This window comes from Pelobates fuscus, chromosome 2 (genome assembly GCF_036172605.1).
Source record: "Pelobates fuscus isolate aPelFus1 chromosome 2, aPelFus1.pri, whole genome shotgun sequence".
Classification (NCBI taxonomy): Eukaryota; Metazoa; Chordata; class Amphibia; order Anura; family Pelobatidae; genus Pelobates; species Pelobates fuscus.
This window is the reverse complement of record NC_086318.1, coordinates 354,216,106-354,235,659: the sequence shown is the minus strand read 5'-3', so window position 1 is coordinate 354,235,659 and position 19,554 is coordinate 354,216,106. Positions and strand designations below refer to the sequence as shown.

At 42.8% G+C, this 19,554-nt stretch overlaps 23 non-coding genes across 23 annotated transcripts; all 23 read left to right on the top strand.

Moving 5' to 3' along the window:
• The first annotated feature begins 75 nt into the window (after positions 1 to 75).
• LOC134591980 (U4 spliceosomal RNA) lies at positions 76 to 216 on the top strand. Its single transcript, XR_010088672.1, has one exon. It is a non-coding gene; the product is annotated as a U4 spliceosomal RNA (small nuclear RNA).
• Positions 217 to 686: 470 nt separating this feature from the next.
• Positions 687 to 853, top strand: LOC134589975 (U1 spliceosomal RNA). Its single transcript, XR_010086968.1, has one exon. It is a non-coding gene; the product is annotated as a U1 spliceosomal RNA (small nuclear RNA).
• An 899-nt stretch (positions 854 to 1,752) lies between these two features.
• LOC134592361 (U4 spliceosomal RNA) lies at positions 1,753 to 1,893 on the top strand. The gene has a single exon (XR_010088999.1). It is a non-coding gene; the product is annotated as a U4 spliceosomal RNA (small nuclear RNA).
• Positions 1,894 to 2,363: 470 nt separating this feature from the next.
• LOC134589974 (U1 spliceosomal RNA) lies at positions 2,364 to 2,530 on the top strand. Its single transcript, XR_010086967.1, has one exon. It is a non-coding gene; the product is annotated as a U1 spliceosomal RNA (small nuclear RNA).
• An 899-nt stretch (positions 2,531 to 3,429) lies between these two features.
• Positions 3,430 to 3,570, top strand: LOC134593729 (U4 spliceosomal RNA). Its single transcript, XR_010090165.1, has one exon. It is a non-coding gene; the product is annotated as a U4 spliceosomal RNA (small nuclear RNA).
• A 468-nt stretch (positions 3,571 to 4,038) lies between these two features.
• On the top strand, positions 4,039 to 4,205 carry LOC134591511 (U1 spliceosomal RNA). Its single transcript, XR_010088280.1, has one exon. It is a non-coding gene; the product is annotated as a U1 spliceosomal RNA (small nuclear RNA).
• An 898-nt stretch (positions 4,206 to 5,103) lies between these two features.
• On the top strand, positions 5,104 to 5,244 carry LOC134592360 (U4 spliceosomal RNA). The gene has a single exon (XR_010088998.1). It is a non-coding gene; the product is annotated as a U4 spliceosomal RNA (small nuclear RNA).
• A 469-nt stretch (positions 5,245 to 5,713) lies between these two features.
• Positions 5,714 to 5,880, top strand: LOC134590563 (U1 spliceosomal RNA). Its single transcript, XR_010087468.1, has one exon. It is a non-coding gene; the product is annotated as a U1 spliceosomal RNA (small nuclear RNA).
• An 899-nt stretch (positions 5,881 to 6,779) lies between these two features.
• On the top strand, positions 6,780 to 6,920 carry LOC134593137 (U4 spliceosomal RNA). The gene has a single exon (XR_010089662.1). It is a non-coding gene; the product is annotated as a U4 spliceosomal RNA (small nuclear RNA).
• A 481-nt stretch (positions 6,921 to 7,401) lies between these two features.
• On the top strand, positions 7,402 to 7,568 carry LOC134589638 (U1 spliceosomal RNA). The gene has a single exon (XR_010086683.1). It is a non-coding gene; the product is annotated as a U1 spliceosomal RNA (small nuclear RNA).
• An 899-nt stretch (positions 7,569 to 8,467) lies between these two features.
• On the top strand, positions 8,468 to 8,608 carry LOC134592358 (U4 spliceosomal RNA). Its single transcript, XR_010088997.1, has one exon. It is a non-coding gene; the product is annotated as a U4 spliceosomal RNA (small nuclear RNA).
• A 475-nt stretch (positions 8,609 to 9,083) lies between these two features.
• On the top strand, positions 9,084 to 9,250 carry LOC134591409 (U1 spliceosomal RNA). Its single transcript, XR_010088193.1, has one exon. It is a non-coding gene; the product is annotated as a U1 spliceosomal RNA (small nuclear RNA).
• Positions 9,251 to 10,149: 899 nt separating this feature from the next.
• LOC134592357 (U4 spliceosomal RNA) lies at positions 10,150 to 10,290 on the top strand. The gene has a single exon (XR_010088996.1). It is a non-coding gene; the product is annotated as a U4 spliceosomal RNA (small nuclear RNA).
• Positions 10,291 to 10,758: 468 nt separating this feature from the next.
• On the top strand, positions 10,759 to 10,924 carry LOC134591521 (U1 spliceosomal RNA). Its single transcript, XR_010088288.1, has one exon. It is a non-coding gene; the product is annotated as a U1 spliceosomal RNA (small nuclear RNA).
• Positions 10,925 to 11,862: 938 nt separating this feature from the next.
• Positions 11,863 to 12,003, top strand: LOC134593837 (U4 spliceosomal RNA). The gene has a single exon (XR_010090261.1). It is a non-coding gene; the product is annotated as a U4 spliceosomal RNA (small nuclear RNA).
• A 469-nt stretch (positions 12,004 to 12,472) lies between these two features.
• On the top strand, positions 12,473 to 12,639 carry LOC134591292 (U1 spliceosomal RNA). Its single transcript, XR_010088093.1, has one exon. It is a non-coding gene; the product is annotated as a U1 spliceosomal RNA (small nuclear RNA).
• Positions 12,640 to 13,537: 898 nt separating this feature from the next.
• On the top strand, positions 13,538 to 13,678 carry LOC134592356 (U4 spliceosomal RNA). The gene has a single exon (XR_010088995.1). It is a non-coding gene; the product is annotated as a U4 spliceosomal RNA (small nuclear RNA).
• A 470-nt stretch (positions 13,679 to 14,148) lies between these two features.
• Positions 14,149 to 14,315, top strand: LOC134591291 (U1 spliceosomal RNA). The gene has a single exon (XR_010088092.1). It is a non-coding gene; the product is annotated as a U1 spliceosomal RNA (small nuclear RNA).
• Positions 14,316 to 15,213: 898 nt separating this feature from the next.
• On the top strand, positions 15,214 to 15,354 carry LOC134593727 (U4 spliceosomal RNA). Its single transcript, XR_010090164.1, has one exon. It is a non-coding gene; the product is annotated as a U4 spliceosomal RNA (small nuclear RNA).
• A 469-nt stretch (positions 15,355 to 15,823) lies between these two features.
• LOC134591444 (U1 spliceosomal RNA) lies at positions 15,824 to 15,990 on the top strand. Its single transcript, XR_010088223.1, has one exon. It is a non-coding gene; the product is annotated as a U1 spliceosomal RNA (small nuclear RNA).
• An 899-nt stretch (positions 15,991 to 16,889) lies between these two features.
• On the top strand, positions 16,890 to 17,030 carry LOC134593130 (U4 spliceosomal RNA). The gene has a single exon (XR_010089657.1). It is a non-coding gene; the product is annotated as a U4 spliceosomal RNA (small nuclear RNA).
• A 469-nt stretch (positions 17,031 to 17,499) lies between these two features.
• LOC134591385 (U1 spliceosomal RNA) lies at positions 17,500 to 17,666 on the top strand. Its single transcript, XR_010088172.1, has one exon. It is a non-coding gene; the product is annotated as a U1 spliceosomal RNA (small nuclear RNA).
• Positions 17,667 to 19,115: 1,449 nt separating this feature from the next.
• On the top strand, positions 19,116 to 19,256 carry LOC134592355 (U4 spliceosomal RNA). Its single transcript, XR_010088994.1, has one exon. It is a non-coding gene; the product is annotated as a U4 spliceosomal RNA (small nuclear RNA).
• Positions 19,257 to 19,554: the final 298 nt, after the last annotated feature.

Below are 19,554 nucleotides of genomic sequence, written 5' to 3'. Positions count from 1 at the left end.
CATGAACTTTTTATCACCGCTGTCTTAAAGTGTCCTTACGTGGTAGCTCTTAAAAGCTGGCCCACTTGAACAGTTAGCTTTGTGCAGTGGCAGTATCGTAGCCCATGAGGTCAATCCGAGGCGTGATTATTGCTAATTGAAAACTTTACCCAATACCCCGCCATGATGACTTGAAATACAGTCAGCATTGGCAATTTTTGACAGGCTCTAAGGAGACTGAAAGATTGGTTTAATAAAAGTTTATGGCGCCCCATGTCTAGGGCGTGTCTTACGTGACTCCCGTTTCTTCCTGAGCTCTGTTGCACCATTCCTTCCGCTGGCTTCTTAGCATTTCCCTTTTACCTTTCTCTCCCACTGAATTCACTTGTTTCCGGCAGCACACTATTCTCACTACATGCTACGAATTCCCATCCTTCGGCTCATTGGCCTAGCATTTGCCTTTATGCAAATTGCTCCTTCGCACCCTGAATCCAGCTCAATTATTCACACCTAACCACCTGAAGGCACTAAAATTACTGGTAGCTAAGGAAAACAATGATCAGCCACGAGGTTTGGTAATCTTTTGTAGCCTTCTATCATTTGGATTATTTATTTGCTTTTTTTTTTTTTAACTTGCTTTATTATTTCACCACAGCCTAAAGGAACGGCTTCCCAGCATGCGTGCCTTTGAATGTACCCGTCATGTCATACTTACCTGGCAGGGGAGCAATAGCCATGATCCCTAAGGTGGCTCTCCCAGAGTGAGGCTGGTTCATTGCACTCCGTACCAGTTGACCTCTGCGATTTCCTCAAATGTGGGAAACTCGACTGCATAATTTATGGTAGTGGGGGACTGCGTTCGCGCTTTCCCCTGTGTTTACTTGTTTGACAAAAATAGAGAATTTCACCAATTCTGACGAAGGATAATTTCAGCCACGGCACCCGTCTTCTTTGGCTCTTACTTTCCACATCAAGCAGGCAGCGACAATCATTTCCTAGGCTTGATCATTTTTATTATCTATGTTTTCTGGAGACCAGTTTTAAGCCAGAATTTCACTTTTTATTTTAACTTTTCAGCTTTTTTTTCATCATTTTTTTATCCTGACTTCTTTTGATTTATTGTATGCTTCAATGCAATGGAAGAAATAAAGAATTGGAGACCTATATTACGTCTTCCAACAGAACGTAACGTTTGATTGAATTTCTGGGAAAAAAAGATTTTCTGGATCAAGGCAGTGAATTGCCGCTTGAGACAATCAGACCAAACCTTAGGAATAGCTGGGTGGTCGCTAGCACTTACTAATGAACACCATGGAATTTTGAAAAAGCCACCACAAATGTTCTTTCAGCCCTGTTGAGTGTGGATGAAGAGAAGACAGGTGCTAGGCAAGGGTCATTCCTATCGATGGAGTCATGAAATGTGTGACTTTGGGGACGAACGTAGACCAGCGGATTGTGTACTCTGCCTAATGGCTGCTGTAGTAGAATCTTGGCAAAACTGTTTCCAAAGAGAGAAAAAAAATTGTACAAGGTTTGCTGCAAGATATGGTTGCCCTCACTCTCTGTTATAGGTTTGGAACCATTCCAAGATGCCATATAAGAAGACCGAGGAATTTGTTGGGGTTTAAGCTTCCCTGTAGGAGGAAGCGGGCCTAATTAGAATATTGCCTCCCATAATCCTTTGCAATGGCTTATGGTCATGAACTTTTTCTCACCGCTGTCTTAAAGCTTCCTTACGTGGTAGCTCTTAAAAGCTGGCCCACTTGAACAGCTAGCTTTGCGCAGTGGCAGTATCGTAGCCCATGAGGTCAATCCGAGGCGTGATTATTGCTAATTGAAAACTTTACCCAATACCCCGCCATGATGACTTGAAATACAGTCAGCATTGGCAATTTTTGACAGGCTCTAAGGAGACTGAAAGATTGGTTTAATAAAAGTTTATGGCGCCCCATGTCTAGGGCGTGTCTTACGTGACTCCCGTTTCTTCCTGAGCTCTGTTGCACCATTCCTTCCGCTGGCTTCTTAGCATTTCCCTTTTACCTTTCTCTCCCACTGAATTCACTTGTTTCCGGCAGCACACTATTCTCACTACATGCTACGAATTCCCATCCTTCGGCTCATTGGCCTAGCATTTGCCTTTATGCAAATTGCTCCTTCGCACCCTGAATCCAGCTCAATTATTCACACCTAACCACCTGAAGGCACTAAAATTACTGGTAGCTAAGGAAAACAACGATCAGCCACGAGGTTTGGTAATCTTTTGTAGCCTTCTATCATTTGGATTATTTATTTGCTTTTTTTTTTTTTAACTTGCTTTATTATTTCACCACAGCCTAAAGGAAAGGCTTCCCAGCATGCGTGCCTTTGAATGTACCCGTCATGTCATACTTACCTGGCAGGGGAGCAATAGCCATGATCCCTAAGGTGGCTCTCCCAGAGTGAGGCTGGTTCATTGCACTCCGTACCAGTTGACCTCTGCGATTTCCTCAAATGTGGGAAACTCGACTGCATAATTTATGGTAGTGGGGGACTGCGTTCGCGCTTTCCCCTGTGTTTACTTGTTTGACAAAAATAGAGAACTTCACCAATTCTGACGAAGGATAATTTCAGCCACGGCACCCGTCTTCTTTGGCTCTTACTTTCCACATCAAGCAGGCAGCGACAATCATTTCCTAGGCTTGATCATTTTTATTATCTATGTTTTCTGGAGACCAGTTTTAAGCCAGAATTTCACTTTTTATTTTAACTTTTCAGCTTTTTTTTCATCATTTTTTTATCCTGACTTCTTTTGATTTATTGTATGCTTAAATGCAATGGAAGAAATAAAGAATTGGAGACCTATATTACGTCTTCCAACAGAACGTAACGTTTGATTGAATTTCTGGGAAAAAAAGATTTTCTGGATCAAGGCAGTGAATTGCCGCTTGAGACAATCAGACCAAACCTTAGGAATAGCTGGGTGGTCGCTAGCACTTACTAATGAACACCATGGAATTTTGAAAAAGCCACCACAAATGTTCTTTCAGCCCTGTTGAGTGTGGATGAAGAGAAGACAGGTGCTAGGCAAGGGTCATTCCTATCGATGGAGTCATGAAATGTGTGACTTTGGGGACGAACGTAGACCAGCGGATTGTGTACTCTGCCTAATGGCTGCTGTAGTAGAATCTTGGCAAAACTGTTTCCAAAGAGAGAAAAAAAATTGTACAAGGTTTGCTGCAAGATATGGTTGCCCTCACTCTCTGTTATAGGTTTGGAACCATTCCAAGATGCCATATAAGAAGACCGAGGAATTTGTTGGGGTTTAAGCTTCCCTGTAGGAGGAAGCGGGCCTAATTAGAATATTGCCTCCCATAATCCTTTGCAATGGCTTATGGTCATGAACTTTTTCTCACCGCTGTCTTAAAGTGTCCTTACGTGGTAGCTCTTAAAAGCTGGCCCACTTGAACAGCTAGCTTTGCGCAGTGGCAGTATCGTAGCCCATGAGGTCAATCCGAGGCGTGATTATTGCTAATTGAAAACTTTACCCAATACCCCGCCATGATGACTTGAAATACAGTCAGCATTCGCAATTTTTGACAGGCTCTAAGGAGACTGAAAGATTGGTTTAATAAAAGTTTATGGCGCCCCATGTCTAGGGCGTGTCTTACGTGACTCCCGTTTCTTCCTGAGCTCTGTTGCACCATTCCTTCCGCTGGCTTCTTAGCATTTCCCTTTTACTTTTCTCTCCCACTGAATTCACTTGTTTCCGGCAGCACACTATTCTCACTACATGCTACGAATTCCCATCCTTCGGCTCATTGGCCTAGCATTTGCCTTTATGCAAATTGCTCCTTCGCACCCTGAATCCAGCTCAATTATTCACACCTAACCACCTGAAGGCACTAAAATTACTGGTAGCTAAGGAAAACAACGATCAGCCACGAGGTTTGGTAATCTTTTGTAGCCTTCTATCATTTGGATTATTTATTTGCTTTTTTTTTTTAACTTGCTTTATTATTTCACCACAGCCTAAAGGAAAGGCTTCCCAGCGGGCGTGCCTTTGAATGTACCCGTCATGTCATACTTACCTGGCAGGGGAGCAATAACCATGATTCCTAAGGTCGCTCTCCCAGAGTGAGGCTGGTTCTTTGCACTCTGTACCAGTTGACCTCTGCGATTTCCTCAAATGTGGGAAACTCGACTGCATAATTTATGGTAGTGGGGGACTGCGTTCGCGCTTTCCCCTGTGTTTACTTGTTTGACAAAAATAGAGAACTTCACCAATTCTGACGAAGAATAATTTCAGCCACGGCACCCGTCTTCTTTGGCTCTTACTTTCCACATCAAGCAGGCAGTGACAATCATTTCCTAGGCTTGATCATTTTTATTATCTATGTTTTCTGGAGACCAGTTTTAAGCCAGAGCTTCACTTTTTATTTTAACTTTTCAGCTTTTTTTTCATCATTTTTTTATCCTGACTTCTTTTGATTTATTGTATGCTTCAATGCAATGGAAGAAATAAAGAATTGGAGACCTATATTACGTCTTCCAACAGAACGTAACGTTTGATTGAATTTCTGGGAAAAAAAGATTTTCTGGATCAAGGCAGTGAATTGCCGCTTGAGACAATCAGACCAAACCTTAGGAATAGCTGGGTGGTCGCTAGCACTTACTAATGAACACCATGGAATTTTGAAAAAGCCACCACAAATGTTCTTTCAGCCCTGTTGAGTGTGGATGAAGAGAAGACAGGTGCTAGGCAAGGGTCATTCCTATCGATGGAGTCATGGAATGTGTGACTTTGGGGACGAACGTAGACCAGCGATTGTGTACTCTGCCTAATGGCTGCTGTAGTAGAATCTTGGCAAAACTGTTTCCAAAGAGAGAAAAAAAATTGTACAAGGTTTGCTGCAAGATATGGTTGCCCTCACTCTCTGTTATAGGTTTGGAACCATTCCAAGATGCCATATAAGAAGACCGAGGAATTTGTTGGGGTTTAAGCTTCCCTGTAGGAGGAAGTGGGCCTAATTAGAATATTGCCTCCCACAATCCTTTGCAATGGCTTATGGTCATGAACTTTTTCTCACCGCTGTCTTAAAGTGTCCTTACGTGGTAGCTCTTAAAAGCTGGCCCACTTGAACAGTTAGCTTTGCGCAGTGGCAGTATCGTAGCCCATGAGGTCAATCCGAGGCGTGATTATTGCTAATTGAAAACTTTACCCAATACCCCGCCATGATGACTTGAAATACAGTCAGCATTGGCAATTTTTGACAGGCTCTAAGGAGACTGAAAGATTGGTTTAATAAAAGTTTATGGCGCCCCATGTCTAGGGCGTGTCTTACGTGACTCCCGTTTCTTCCTGAGCTCTGTTGCACCATTCCTTCTGCTGGCTTCTTAGCATTTCCCTTTTACCTTTCTCTCCCACTGAATCCACTTGTTTCCGGCAGCACACTATTCTCACTCCATGCTACGAATTCCCATCCTTCGGCTCATTGGCCTAGCATTTGCCTTTATGCAAATTGCTCCTTCGCACCCTGAATCCAGCTCAATTATTCACACCTAACCACCTGAAGGCACTAAAATTACTGGTAGCTAAGGAAAACAACGATCAGCCACGAGGTTTGGTAATCTTTTGTAGCCTTCTATCATTTGGATTATTTATTTGCTTTTTTTTTTTTAACTTGCTTTATTATTTCACCACAGCCTAAAGGAAAGGCTTCCCAGCGGGCGTGCCTTTGAATGTACCCGTCATGTCATACTTACCTGGCAGGGGAGCAATAGCCATGATCCCTAAGGTGGCTCTCCCAGAGTGAGGCTGGTTCATTGCATTCCGTACCAGTTGACCTCTGCGATTTCCTCAAATGTGGGAAACTCGACTGCATAATTTATGGTAGTGGGGGACTGCGTTCGCGCTTTCCCCTGTGTTTGCTTGTTTGACAAAAATAGAGAACTTCACCAATTCTGACGAAGGATAATTTCAGCCACGGCACCCGTCTTCTTTGGCTCTTACTTTCCGCATCAAGCAGGCAGCGACAATCATTTCCTAGGCTTGATCATTTTTATTATCTATGTTTTCTGGAGACCAGTTTTAAGCCAGAATTTCACTTTTTATTTTAACTTTTCAGCTTTTTTTTCATCATTTTTTTATCCTGACTTCTTTTGATTTATTGTATGCTTCAATGCAATGGAAGAAATAAAGAATTGGAGACCTATATTACGTCTTCCAACAGAACGTAACGTTTGATTGAATTTCTGGGAAAAAAAGATTTTCTGGATCAAGGCAGTGAATTGCCGCTTGAGACAATCAGACCAAACCTTAGGAATAGCTGGGTGGTCGCTAGCACTTACTAATGAACACCATGGAATTTTGAAAAAGCCACCACAAATGTTCTTTCAGCCCTGTTGAGTGTGGATGAAGAGAAGACAGGTGCTAGGCAAGGGTCATTCCTATCGATGGAGTCATGAAATGTGTGACTTTGGGGACGAACGTAGACCAGCGGATTGTGTACTCTGCCTAATGGCTGCTGTAGTAGAATCTTGGCAAAACTGTTTCCAAAGAGAGAAAAAAAATTGTACAAGGTTTGCTGCAAGATATGGTTGCCCTCACTCTCTGTTATAGGTTTGGAACCATTCCAAGATGCCATATAAGAAGACCGAGGAATTTGTTGGGGTTTAAGCTTCCCTGTAGGAGGAAGCGGGCCTAATTAGAATATTGCCTCCCACAATCCTTTGCAATGGCTTATGGTCATGAACTTTTTCTCACCGCTGTCTTAAAGTTTCCTTACGTGGTAGCTCTTAAAAGCTGGCCCACTTGAACAGTTAGCTTTGCGCAGTGGCAGTATCGTAGCCCATGAGGTCAATCCGAGGCGTGATTATTGCTAATTGAAAACTTTACCCAATACCCCGCCTTGATGACTTGAAATACAGTCAGCATTGGCAATTTTTGACAGGCTCTAAGGAGACTGAAAGATTGGTTTAATAAAAGTTTATGGCGCCCCATGTCTAGGGCGTGTCTTACGTGACTCCCGTTTCTTCCTGAGCTCTGTTGCACCATTCCTTCCGCTGGCTTCTTAGCATTTCCCTTTTACCTTTCTCTCCCACTGAATCCACTTGTTTCCGGCAGCACACTATTCTCACTCCATGCTACGAATTCCCATCCTTCGGCTCATTGGCCTAGCATTTGCCTTTATGCAAATTGCTCCTTCGCACCCTGAATCCAGCTCAATTATTCACACCTAACCACCTGAAGGCACTAAAATTACTGGTAGCTAAGGAAAACAACGATCAGCCACGAGGTTTGGTAATCTTTTGTAGCCTTCTATCATTTGGATTATTTATTTGCTTTTTTTTTTTTTTTTTTTTTTTAAACTTGCTTTATTATTTCACCACAGCCTAAAGGAAAGGCTTCCCAGCGGGCGTGCCTTTGAATGTACCCGTCATGTCATACTTACCTGGCAGGGGAGTAATAGCCATGATCCCTAAGGTGGCTCTCCCAGAGTGAGGCTGGTTCATTGCACTCCGTACCAGTTGACCTCTGCGATTTCCTCAAATGTGGGAAACTCGACTGCATAATTTATGGTAGTGGGGGACTGCGTTTGCGCTTTCCCCTGTGTTTGCTTGTTTGACAAAAATAGAGAACTTCACCAATTCTGACGAAGGATAATTTCAGCCACGGCACCCGTCTTCTTTGGCTCTTACTTTCCACATCAAGCAGGCAGCGACAATCATTTCCTAGGCTTGATCATTTTTATTATATATGTTTTCTGGAGACCAGTTTTAAGCCAGAATTTCACTTTTTATTTTAACTTTTCAGCTTTTTTTTCATCATTTTTTTATCCTGACTTCTTTTGATTTATTGTATGCTTCAATGCAATGGAAGAAATAAAGAATTGGAGACCTATATTACGTCTTCCAACAGAACGTAACGTTTGATTGAATTTCTGGGAAAAAAAGATTTTCTGGATCAAGGCAGTGAATTGCCGCTTGAGACAATCAGACCAAACCTTAGGAATAGCTGGGTGGTCGCTAGCACTTACTAATGAACACCATGGAATTTTGAAAAAGCCACCACAAATGTTCTTTCAGCCCTGTTGAGTGTGGATGAAGAGAAGACAGGTGCTAGGCAAGGGTCATTCCTATCGATGGAGTCATGAAATGTGTGACTTTGGGGACGAACGTAGACCAGCGGATTGTGTACTCTGCCTAATGGCTGCTGTAGTAGAATCTTGGCAAAACTGTTTCCAAAGAGAGAAAAAAAATTGTACAAGGTTTGCTGCAAGATATGGTTGCCCTCACTCTCTGTTATAGGTTTGGAACCATTCCAAGATGCCATATAAGAAGACCGAGGAATTTGTTGGGGTTTAAGCTTCCCTGTAGGAGGAAGCGGGCCTAATTAGAATATTGCCTCCCATAATCCTTTGCAATGGCTTATGGTCATGAACTTTTTCTCACCGCTGTCTTAAAGTGTCCTTACGTGGTAGCTCTTAAAAGCTGGCCCACTTGAACAGCTAGCTTTGCGCAGTGGCAGTATCGTAGCCCATGAGGTCAATCCGAGGCGTGATTATTGCTAATTGAAAACTTTACCCAATACCCCGCCATGATGACTTGAAATACAGTCAGCATTGGCAATTTTTGACAGGCTCTAAGGAGACTGAAAGATTGGTTTAATAAAAGTTTATGGCGCTCCATGTCTAGGGCGTGTCTTACGTGACTCCCGTTTCTTCCTGAGCTCTGTTGCACAATTCCTTCCGCTGGCTTCTTAGCATTTCCCTTTTACCTTTCTCTCCCACTGAATCCACTTGTTTCCGGCAGCACACTATTCTCACTCCATGCTACGAATTCCCATCCTTCGGCTCATTGGCCTAGCATTTGCCTTCATGCAAATTGCTCCTTCGCACCCTGAATCCAGCTCAATTATTCACACCTAACCCCCTGAAGGCACTAAAATTACTGGTAGCTAAGGAAAACAACGATCAGCCACGAGGTTTGGTAATCTTTTGTAGCCTTCTATCATTTGGATTATTTATTTGCTCTTCTTTTTTTTTTTTTAACTTGCTTTATTATTTCACCACAGCCTAAAGGAAAGGCTTCCCAGCGGGCGTGCCTTTGAATGTACCCGTCATGTCATACTTACCTGGCAGGGGAGCAATAGCCATGATCCCTAAGGTGGCTCTCCCAGAGTGAGGCTGGTTCATTGCACTCCGTACCAGTTGACCTCTGCGATTTCCTCAAATGTGGGAAACTCGACTGCATAATTTATGGTAGTGGGGGACTGCGTTCACGCTTTCCACTGTGTTTGCTTGTTTGACAAAAATAGAGAACTTAACCAATTCTGACGAAGGATAATTTCAGTCACGGCACCCGTCTTCTTTGGCTCTTACTTTCCGCATCAAGCAGGCAGCGACAATCATTTCCTAGGCTTGATCATTTTTATTATCTATGTTTTCTGGAGACCAGTTTTAAGCCAGAATTTCACTTTTTATTTTAACTTTTCAGCTTTTTTTTCATCATTTTTTTATCCTGACTTCTTTTGATTTATTGTATGCTTCAATGCAATGGAAGAAATAAAGAATTGGAGACCTATATTACGTCTTCCAACAGAACGTAACCTTTGATTGAATTTCTGGGAAAAAAAGATTTTCTGGATCAAGGCAGTGAATTGCCGCTTGAGACAATCAGACCAAACCTTAGGAATAGCTGGGTGGTCGCTAGCACTTACTAATGAACACCATGGAATTTTGAAAAAGCCACCACAAATGTTCTTTCAGCCCTGTTGAGTGTGGATGAACAGAAGACAGGTGCTAGGCAAGGGTCATTCCTATCGATGGAGTCATGAAATGTGTGACTTTGGGGACGAACGTAGACCAGCGGATTGTGTACTCTGCCTAATGGCTGCTGTAGTAAAATCTTGGCAAAACTGTTTGCAAAGAGAGAAAAAAAATTGTACAAGGTTTGCTGCAAGATATGGTTGCCCTCACTCTCTGTTATAGGTTTGGAACCATTCCAAGATGCCATATAAGAAGACCGAGGAATTTGTTGGGGTTTAAGCTTCCCTGTAGGAGGAAGCGGGCCTAATTAGAATATTGCCTCCCATAATCCTTTGCAATGGCTTATGGTCATGAACTTTTTCTCACCGCTGTCTTAAAGTGTCCTTACGTGGTAGCTCTTAAAAGCTGGCCCACTTGAACAGCTAGCTTTGCGCAGTGGCAGTATCGTAGCCCATGAGGTCAATCCGAGGCGTGATTATTGCTAATTGAAAACTTTACCCAATACCCCGCCATGATGACTTGAAATACAGTCAGCATTGGCAATTTTTGACAGGCTCTAAGGAGACTGAAAGATTGGTTTAATAAAAGTTTATGGCGCCCCATGTCTAGGGCGTGTCTTACATGACTCCCGTTTCTTCCTGAGCTCTGTTGCACCATTCCTTCCGCTGGCTTCTTAGCATTTCCCTTTTACCTTTCTCTCCCACTGAATTCACTTGTTTCCGGCAGCACACTATTCTCACTACATGCTACGAATTCCCATCCTTCGGCTCATTGGCCTAGCATTTGCCTTTATGCAAATTGCTCCTTCGCACCCTGAATCCAGCTCAATTATTCACACCTAACCACCTGAAGGCACTAAAATTACTGGTAGCTAAGGAAAACAACGATCAGCCACGAGGTTTGGTAATCTTTTGTAGCCTTCTATCATTTGGATTATTTATTTGCTTTTTTTTTTTAACTTGCTTTATTATTTCACCACAGCCTAAAGGAAAGGCTTCCCAGCGGGCGTGCCTTTGAATGTACCTGTCATGTCATACTTACCTGGCAGGGGAGCAATAGCCATGATCCCTAAGGTGGCTCTCCCAGAGTGAGGCTGGTTCTTTGCACTCTGTAACAGTTGACCTCTGCGATTTCCTCAAATGTGGGAAACTCGACTGCATAATTTATTTAGTGGGGGACTGCGTTCGCGCTTTCCCCTGTGTTTGCTTGTTTGACAAAAATAGTTCGCGCTTTCCCCTGTGTTTGCTTGTTTGACAAAAATAGAGAACTTCACCAATTCTGACGAAGGATAATTTCAGCCACGGCACCTGTCTTCTTTGGCTCTTACTTTCCGCATCAAGCAGGCAGCGACAATCATTTCCTAGGCTTGATCATTTTTATTATCTATGTTTTCTGGAGACCAGTTTTAAGCCAGAATTTCACTTTTTATTTTAAGTTTTCAGCTTTTTTTTCATCATTTTTTTATCCTGACTTCTTTTGATTTATTGTATGCTTCAATGCAATGGAAGAAATAAAGAATTGGAGACCTATATTACGTCTTCCAACAGAACGTAACGTTTGATTGAATTTCTGGGAAAAAAAGATTTTCTGGATCAAGGCAGTGAATTGCCGCTTGAGACAATCAGACCAAACCTTAGGAATAGCTGGGTGGTCGCTAGCACTTACTAATGAACACCATGGAATTTTGAAAAAGCCACCACAAATGTTCTTTCAGCCCTGTTGAGTGTGGATGAAGAGAAGACAGGTGCTAGGCAAGGGTCATTCCTATCGATGGAGTCATGAAATGTGTGACTTTGGGGACGAACGTAGACCAGCGATTGTGTACTCTGCCTAATGGCTGCTGTAGTAGAATCTTGGCAAAACTGTTTCCAAAGAGAGAAAAAAAATTGTACAAGGTTTGCTGCAAGATATGGTTGCCCTCACTCTCTGTTATAGGTTTGGAACCATTCCAAGATGCCATATAAGAAGACCGAGGAATTTGTTGGGGTTTAAGCTTCCCTGTAGGAGGAAGCGGGCCTAATTAGAATATTGCCTCCCATAATCCTTTGCAATGGCTTATGGTCATGAACTTTTTCTCACCGCTGTCTTAAAGTGTCCTTACGTGGTAGCTCTTAAAAGCTGGCCCACTTGAACAGCTAGCTTTGCGCAGTGGCAGTATCGTAGCCCATGAGGTCAATCCGAGGCGTGATTATTGCTTATTGAAAACTTTACCCAATACCCCGCCATGATGACTTGAAATACAGTCAGCATTCGCAATTTTTGACAGGCTCTAAGGAGACTGAAAGATTGGTTTAATAAAAGTTTATGGCGCCCCATGTCTAGGGCGTGTCTTACGTGACTCCCGTTTCTTCCTGAGCTCTGTTGCACCATTCCTTCCGCTGGCTTCTTAGCATTTCCCTTTTACCTTTCTCTCCCACTGAATTCACTTGTTTCCGGCAGCACACTATTCTCACTACATGCTACGAATTCCCATCCTTCGGCTCATTGGCCTAGCATTTGCCTTTATGCAAATTGCTCCTTCGCACCCTGAATCCAGCTCAATTATTCACACCTAACCACCTGAAGGCACTAAAATTACTGGTAGCTAAGGAAAACAACGATCAGCCACGAGGTTTGGTAATCTTTTGTAGCCTTCTATCATTTGGATTATTTATTTGCTTTTTTTTTTTTAACTTGCTTTATTATTTCACCACAGCCTAAAGGAAAGGCTTCCCAGCGGGCGTGCCTTTGAATGTACCCGTCATGTCATACTTACCTGGCAGGGGAGCAATAGCCATGATCCCTAAGGTGGCTCTCCCAGAGTGAGGCTGGTTCATTGCACTCCGTACCAGTTGACCTCTGCGATTTCCTCAAATGTGGGAAAATCGACTGCATAATTTATGGTAGTGGTGGACTGCGTTCGCGCTTTCCCCTGTGTTTGCTTATTTGACAAAAATAGAGAACTTCACCAATTCTGACGAAGGATAATTTCAGCCACGGCACCTGTCTTCTTTGGCTCTTACTTTCCGCATCAAGCAGGCAGCGACAATCATTTCCTAGGCTTGATCATTTTTATTATCTATGTTTTCTGGAGACCAGTTTTAAGCCAGAATTTCACTTTTTATTTTAAGTTTTCAGCTTTTTTTTCATCATTTTTTTATCCTGACTTCTTTTGATTTATTGCATGCTTCAATGCAATGGAAGAAATAAAGAATTGGAGACCTATATTACGTCTTCCAACAGAACGTAACGTTTGATTGAATTTCTGGGAAAAAAAGATTTTCTGGATCAAGGCAGTGAATTGCCGCTTGAGACAATCAGACCAAACCTTAGGAATAGCTGGGTGGTCGCTAGCACTTACTAATGAACACCATGGAATTTTGAAAAAGCCACCACAAATGTTCTTTCAGCCCTGTTGAGTGTGGATGAAGAGAAGACAGGTGCTAGGCAAGGGTCATTCCTATCGATGGAGTCATGAAATGTGTGACTTTGGGGACGAACGTAGACCAGCGATTGTGTACTCTGCCTAATGGCTGCTGTAGTAGAATCTTGGCAAAACTGTTTCCAAAGAGAGAAAAAAAATTGTACAAGGTTTGCTGCAAGATATGGTTGCCCTCACTCTCTGTTATAGGTTTGGAACCATTCCAAGATGCCATATAAGAAGACCGAGGAATTTGTTGGGGTTTAAGCTTCCCTGTAGGAGGAAGCGGGCCTAATTAGAATATTGCCTCCCATAATCCTTTGCAATGGCTTATGGTCATGAACTTTTTCTCACCGCTGTCTTAAAGTGTCCTTACGTGGTAGCTCTTAAAAGCTGGCCCACTTGAACAGTTAGCTTTGCGCAGTGGCAGTATCGTAGCCCATGAGGTCAATCCGAGGCGTGATTATTGCTAATTGAAAACTTTACCCAATACCCCGCCATGATGACTTGAAATACAGTCAGCATTGGCAATTTTTGACAGGCTCTAAGGAGACTGAAAGATTGGTTTAATAAAAGTTTATGGCGCCCCATGTCTAGGGCGTGTCTTACGTGACTCCCGTTTCTTCCTGAGCTCTGTTGCACCATTCCTTCCGCTGGCTTCTTAGCATTTCCCTTTTACCTTTCTCTCCCACTGAATTCACTTGTTTCCGGCAGCACACTATTCTCACTACATGCTACGAATTCCCATCCTTCGGCTCATTGGCCTAGCATTTGCCTTTATGCAAATTGCTCCTTCGCACCCTGAATCCAGCTCAATTATTCACACCTAACCACCTGAAGGCACTAAAATTACTGGTAGCTAAGGAAAACAACGATCAGCCACGAGGTTTGGTAATCTTTTGTAGCCTTCTATCATTTGGATTATTTATTTGCTTTTTTTTTTTTTAACTTGCTTTATTATTTCACCACAGCCTAAAGGAAAGGCTTCCCAGCGGGCGTGCCTATGAATGTACCCGTCATGTCATACTTACCTGGCAGGGGAGCAATAGCCATGATCCCTAAGGTGGCTCTCCCAGAGTGAGGCTGGTTCATTGCACTCCGTACCAGTTGACCTCTGCGATTTCCTCAAATGTGGGAAAATCGACTGCATAATTTATGGTAGTGGTGGACTGCGTTCGCGCTTTCCCCTGTGTTTGCTTGTTTGACAAAAATAGAGAACTTCACCAATTCTGACGAAGGATAATTTCAGCCACGGCACCTGTCTTCTTTGGCTCTTACTTTCCACATCAAGCAGGCAGCGACAATCATTTCCTAGGCTTGATCATTTTTATTATCTATGTTTTCTGGAGACCAGTTTTAAGCCAGAATTTCACTTTTTATTTTAAGTTTTCAGCTTTTTTTTCATCATTTTTTTATCCTGACTTCTTTTGATTTATTGTATGCTTCAATGCAATGGAAGAAATAAAGAATTGGAGACCTATATTACGTCTTCCAACAGAACGTAACGTTTGATTGAATTTCTGGGAAAAAAAGATTTTCTGGATCAAGGCAGTGAATTGCCGCTTGAGACAATCAGACCAAACCTTAGGAATAGCTGGGTGGTCGCTAGCACTTACTAATGAACACCATGGAATTTTGAAAAAGCCACCACAAATGTTCTTTCAGCCCTGTTGAGTGTGGATGAAGAGAAGACAGGTGCTAGGCAAGGGTCATTCCTATCGATGGAGTCATGAAATGTGTGACTTTGGGGACGAACGTAGACCAGCGATTGTGTACTCTGCCTAATGGCTGCTGTAGTAGAATCTTGTCAAAACTGTTTCCAAAGAGAGAAAAAAAATTGTACAAGGTTTGCTGCAAGATATGGTTGCCCTCACTCTCTGTTATAGGTTTGGAACCATTCCAAGATGCCATATAAGAAGACCGAGGAATTTGTTGGGGTTTAAGCTTCCCTGTAGGAGGAAGCGGGCCTAATTAGAATATTGCCTCCCATAATCCTTTGCAATGGCTTATGGTCATGAACTTTTTCTCACCGCTGTCTTAAAGTGTCCTTACGTGGTAGCTCTTAAAAGCTGGCCCACTTGAACAGCTAGCTTTGCGCAGTGGCAGTATCGTAGCCCATGAGGTCAATCCGAGGCGTGATTATTGCTAATTGAAAACTTTACCCAATACCCCGCCATGATGACTTGAAATACAGTCAGCATTCGCAATTTTTGACAGGCTCTAAGGAGACTGAAAGATTGGTTTAATAAAAGTTTATGGCGCCCCATGTCTAGGGCGTGTCTTACGTGACTCCCGTTTCTTCCTGAGCTCTGTTGCACCATTCCTTCCGCTGGCTTCTTAGCATTTCCCTTTTACCTTTCTCTCCCACTGAATTCACTTGTTTCCGGCAGCACACTATTCTCACTACATGCTACGAATTCCCATCCTTCGGCTCATTGGCCTAGCATTTGCCTTTATGCAAATTGCTCCTTCGCACCCTGAATCCAGCTCAATTATTCACACCTAACCACCTGAAGGCACTAAAATTACTGGTAGCTAAGGAAAACAACGATCAGCCACGAGGTTTGGTAATCTTTTGTAGCCTTCTATCATTTGGATTATTTATTTGCTTTTTTTTTTTTAACTTGCTTTATTATTTCACCACAGCCTAAAGGAAAGGCTTCCCAGCGGGCGTGCCTTTGAATGTACCCGTCATGTCATACTTACCTGGCAGGGGAGCAATAGCCATGATCCCTAAGGTGGCTCTCCCAGAGTGAGGCTGGTTCGTTGCACTCCGTACCAGTTGACCTCTGCGATTTCCTCAAATGTGGGAAAATCGACTGCATAATTTATGGTAGTGGTGGACTGCGTTCGCGCTTTCCCCTGTGTTTGCTTATTTGACAAAAATAGAGAACTTCACCAATTCTGACGAAGGATAATTTCAGCCACGGCACCTGTCTTCTTTGGCTCTTACTTTCCGCATCAAGCAGGCAGCGACAATCATTTCCTAGGCTTGATCATTTTTATTATCTATGTTTTCTGGAGACCAGTTTTAAGCCAGAATTTCACTTTTTATTTTAAGTTTTCAGCTTTTTTTTCATCATTTTTTTATCCTGACTTCTTTTGATTTATTGCATGCTTCAATGCAATGGAAGAAATAAAGAATTGGAGACCTATATTACGTCTTCCAACAGAACGTAACGTTTGATTGAATTTCTGGGAAAAAAAGATTTTCTGGATCAAGGCAGTGAATTGCCGCTTGAGACAATCAGACCAAACCTTAGGAATAGCTGGGTGGTCGCTAGCACTTACTAATGAACACCATGGAATTTTGAAAAAGCCACCACAAATGTTCTTTCAGCCCTGTTGAGTGTGGATGAAGAGAAGACAGGTGCTAGGCAAGGGTCATTCCTATCGATGGAGTCATGAAATGTGTGACTTTGGGGACGAACGTAGACCAGCGGATTGTGTACTCTGCCTAATGGCTGCTGTAGTAGAATCTTGGCAAAACTGTTTCCAAAGAGAGAAAAAAAATTGTACAAGGTTTGCTGCAAGATATGGTTGCCCTCACTCTCTGTTATAGGTTTGGAACCATTCCAAGATGCCATATAAGAAGACCGAGAAATTTGTTGGGGTTTAAGCTTCCCTGTAGGAGGAAGCGGGCCTAATTAGAATATTGCCTCCCATAATCCTTTGCAATGGCTTATGGTCATGAACTTTTTCTCACCGCTGTCTTAAAGTGTCCTTACGTGGTAGCTCTTAAAAGCTGGCCCACTTGAACAGCTAGCTTTGAGCAGTGGCAGTATCGTAGCCCATGAGGTCAATCCGAGGCGTGATTATTGCTAATTGAAAACTTTACCCAATACCCCGCCATGATGACTTGAAATACAGTCAGCATTGGCAATTTTTGACAGGCTCTAAGGAGACTGAAAGGTTGGTTTAATAAAAGTTTATGGCGCCCCATGTCTAGGGCGTGTCTTACGTGACTCCCGTTTCTTCCTGAGCTCTGTTGCACTATTCCTTCCGCTGGCTTCTTAGCATTTCCCTTTTACCTTTCTCTCCCACTGAATTCACTTGTTTCCGGCAGCACACTATTCTCACTACATGCTACGAATTCCCATCCTTCGGCTCATTGGCCTAGCATTTGCCTTTATGCAAATTGCTCCTTCGCACCCTGAATCCAGCTCAATTATTCACACCTAACCACCTGAAGGCACTAAAATTACTGGTAGCTAAGGAAAACAACGATCAGCCACGAGGTTTGGTAATCTTTTGTAGCCTTCTATCATTTGGATTATTTATTTGCTTTTTTTTTTTTTACTTGCTTTATTATTTCACCACAGCCTAAAGGAAAGGCTTCCCAGCGGGCGTGCCTTTGAATGTACCCGTCATGTCATACTTACCTGGCAGGGGAGCAATAGCCATGATCCCTAAGGTGGCTCTCCCAGTGTGAGGCTGGTTCATTGCACTCCATACCAGTTGACCTCTGCGATTTCCTCAAATGTGGGAAACTCGACTGCATAATTTATGGTAGTGGGGGACTGCGTTCGCGCTTTCCCCTGTGTTTGCTTGTTTGACAAAAATAGAGAACTTCACCAATTCTGACGAAGGATAATTTCAGCCACGGCACCCGTCTTCTTTGGCTCTTACTTTCCGCATCAAGCAGGCAGCGACAATCATTTCCTAGGCTTGATCATTTTTATTATCTATGTTTTCTGGAGACCAGTTTTAAGCCAGAATTTCACTTTTTATTTTAACTTTTCAGCTTTTTTTTCATCATTTTTTTATCCTGACTTCTTTTGATTTATTGTATGCTTCAATGCAATGGAAGAAATAAAGAATTGGAGACCTATATTACGTCTTCCAACAGAACGTAACGTTTGATTGAATTTCTGGGAAAAAAAGATTTTCTGGATCAAGGCAGTGAATTGCCGCTTGAGACAATCAGACCAAACCTTAGGAATAGCTGGGTGGTCGCTAGCACTTACTAATGAACACCATGGAATTTTGAAAAAGCCACCACAAATGTTCTTTCAGCCCTGTTGAGTGTGGATGAAGAGAAGACAGGTGCTAGGCAAGGGTCATTCCTATCGATGGAGTCATGAAATGTGTGACTTTGGGGACGAACGTAGACCAGCGGATTGTGTACTCTGCCTAATGGCTGCTGTAGTAGAATCTTGGCAAAACTGTTTCCAAAGAGAGAAAAAAAATTGTACAAGGTTTGTTGCAAGATATGGTTGCCCTCACTCTCTGTTATAGGTTTGGAACCATTCCAAGATGCCATATAAGAAGACCGAGGAATTTGTTGCTTTTCAGCTTTTTTTTCATCATTTTTTTATCCTGACTTCTTTTGATTTATTGTATGCTTCAATGCAATGGAAGAAATAAAGAATTGGAGACCTATATTACGTCTTCCAACAGAACGTAACGTTTGATTGAATTTCTGGGAAAAAAAGATTTTCTGGATGAAGGCAGTGAATTGCCGCTTGAGACAATCAGACCAAACCTTAGGAATAGCTGGGTGGTCGCTAGCACTTACTAATGAACACCATGGAATTTTGAAAAAGCCACCACAAATGTTCTTTCAGCCCTGTTGAGTGTGGATGAAGAGAAGACAGGTGCTAGGCAAGGGTCATTCCTATCGATGGAGTCATGAAATGTGTGACTTTGGGGACGAACGTAGACCAGCGATTGTGTACTCTGCCTAATGGCTGCTGTAGTAGAATCTTGGCAAAACTGTTTCCAAAGAGAGAAAAAAAATTGTACAAGGTTTGCTGCAAGATATGGTTGCCCTCACTCTCTGTTATAGGTTTGGAACCATTCCAAGATGCCATATAAGAAGACCGAGGAATTTGTTGGGGTTTAAGCTTCCCTGTAGGAGGAAGCGGGCCTAATTAGAATATTGCCTCCCATAATCCTTTGCAATGGCTTATGGTCATGAACTTTTTCTCACCGCTGTCTTAAAGTGTCCTTACGTGGTAGCTCTTAAAAGCTGGCCCACTTGAACAACTAGCTTTGCGCAGTGGCAGTATCGTAGCCCATGAGGTCAATCCGAGGCGTGATTATTGCTAATTGAAAACTTTACCCAATACCCCGCCATGATGACTTGAAATACAGTCAGCATTGGCAATTTTTGACAGGCTCTAAGGAGACTGAAAGATTGGTTTAATAAAAGTTTATGGCGCCCCATGTCTAGGGCGTGTCTTACATGACTCCCGTTTCTTCCTGAGCTCTGTTGCACCATTCCTTCCGCTGGCTTCTTAGCATTTCCCTTTTACCTTTCTCTCCCACTGAATTCACTTGTTTCCGGCAGCACACTATTCTCACTACATGCTACGAATTCCCATCCTTCGGCTCATTGGCCTAGCATTTGCCTTTATGCAAATTGCTCCTTCGCACCCTGAATCCAGCTCAATTATTCACACCTAACCACCTGAAGGCACTAAAATT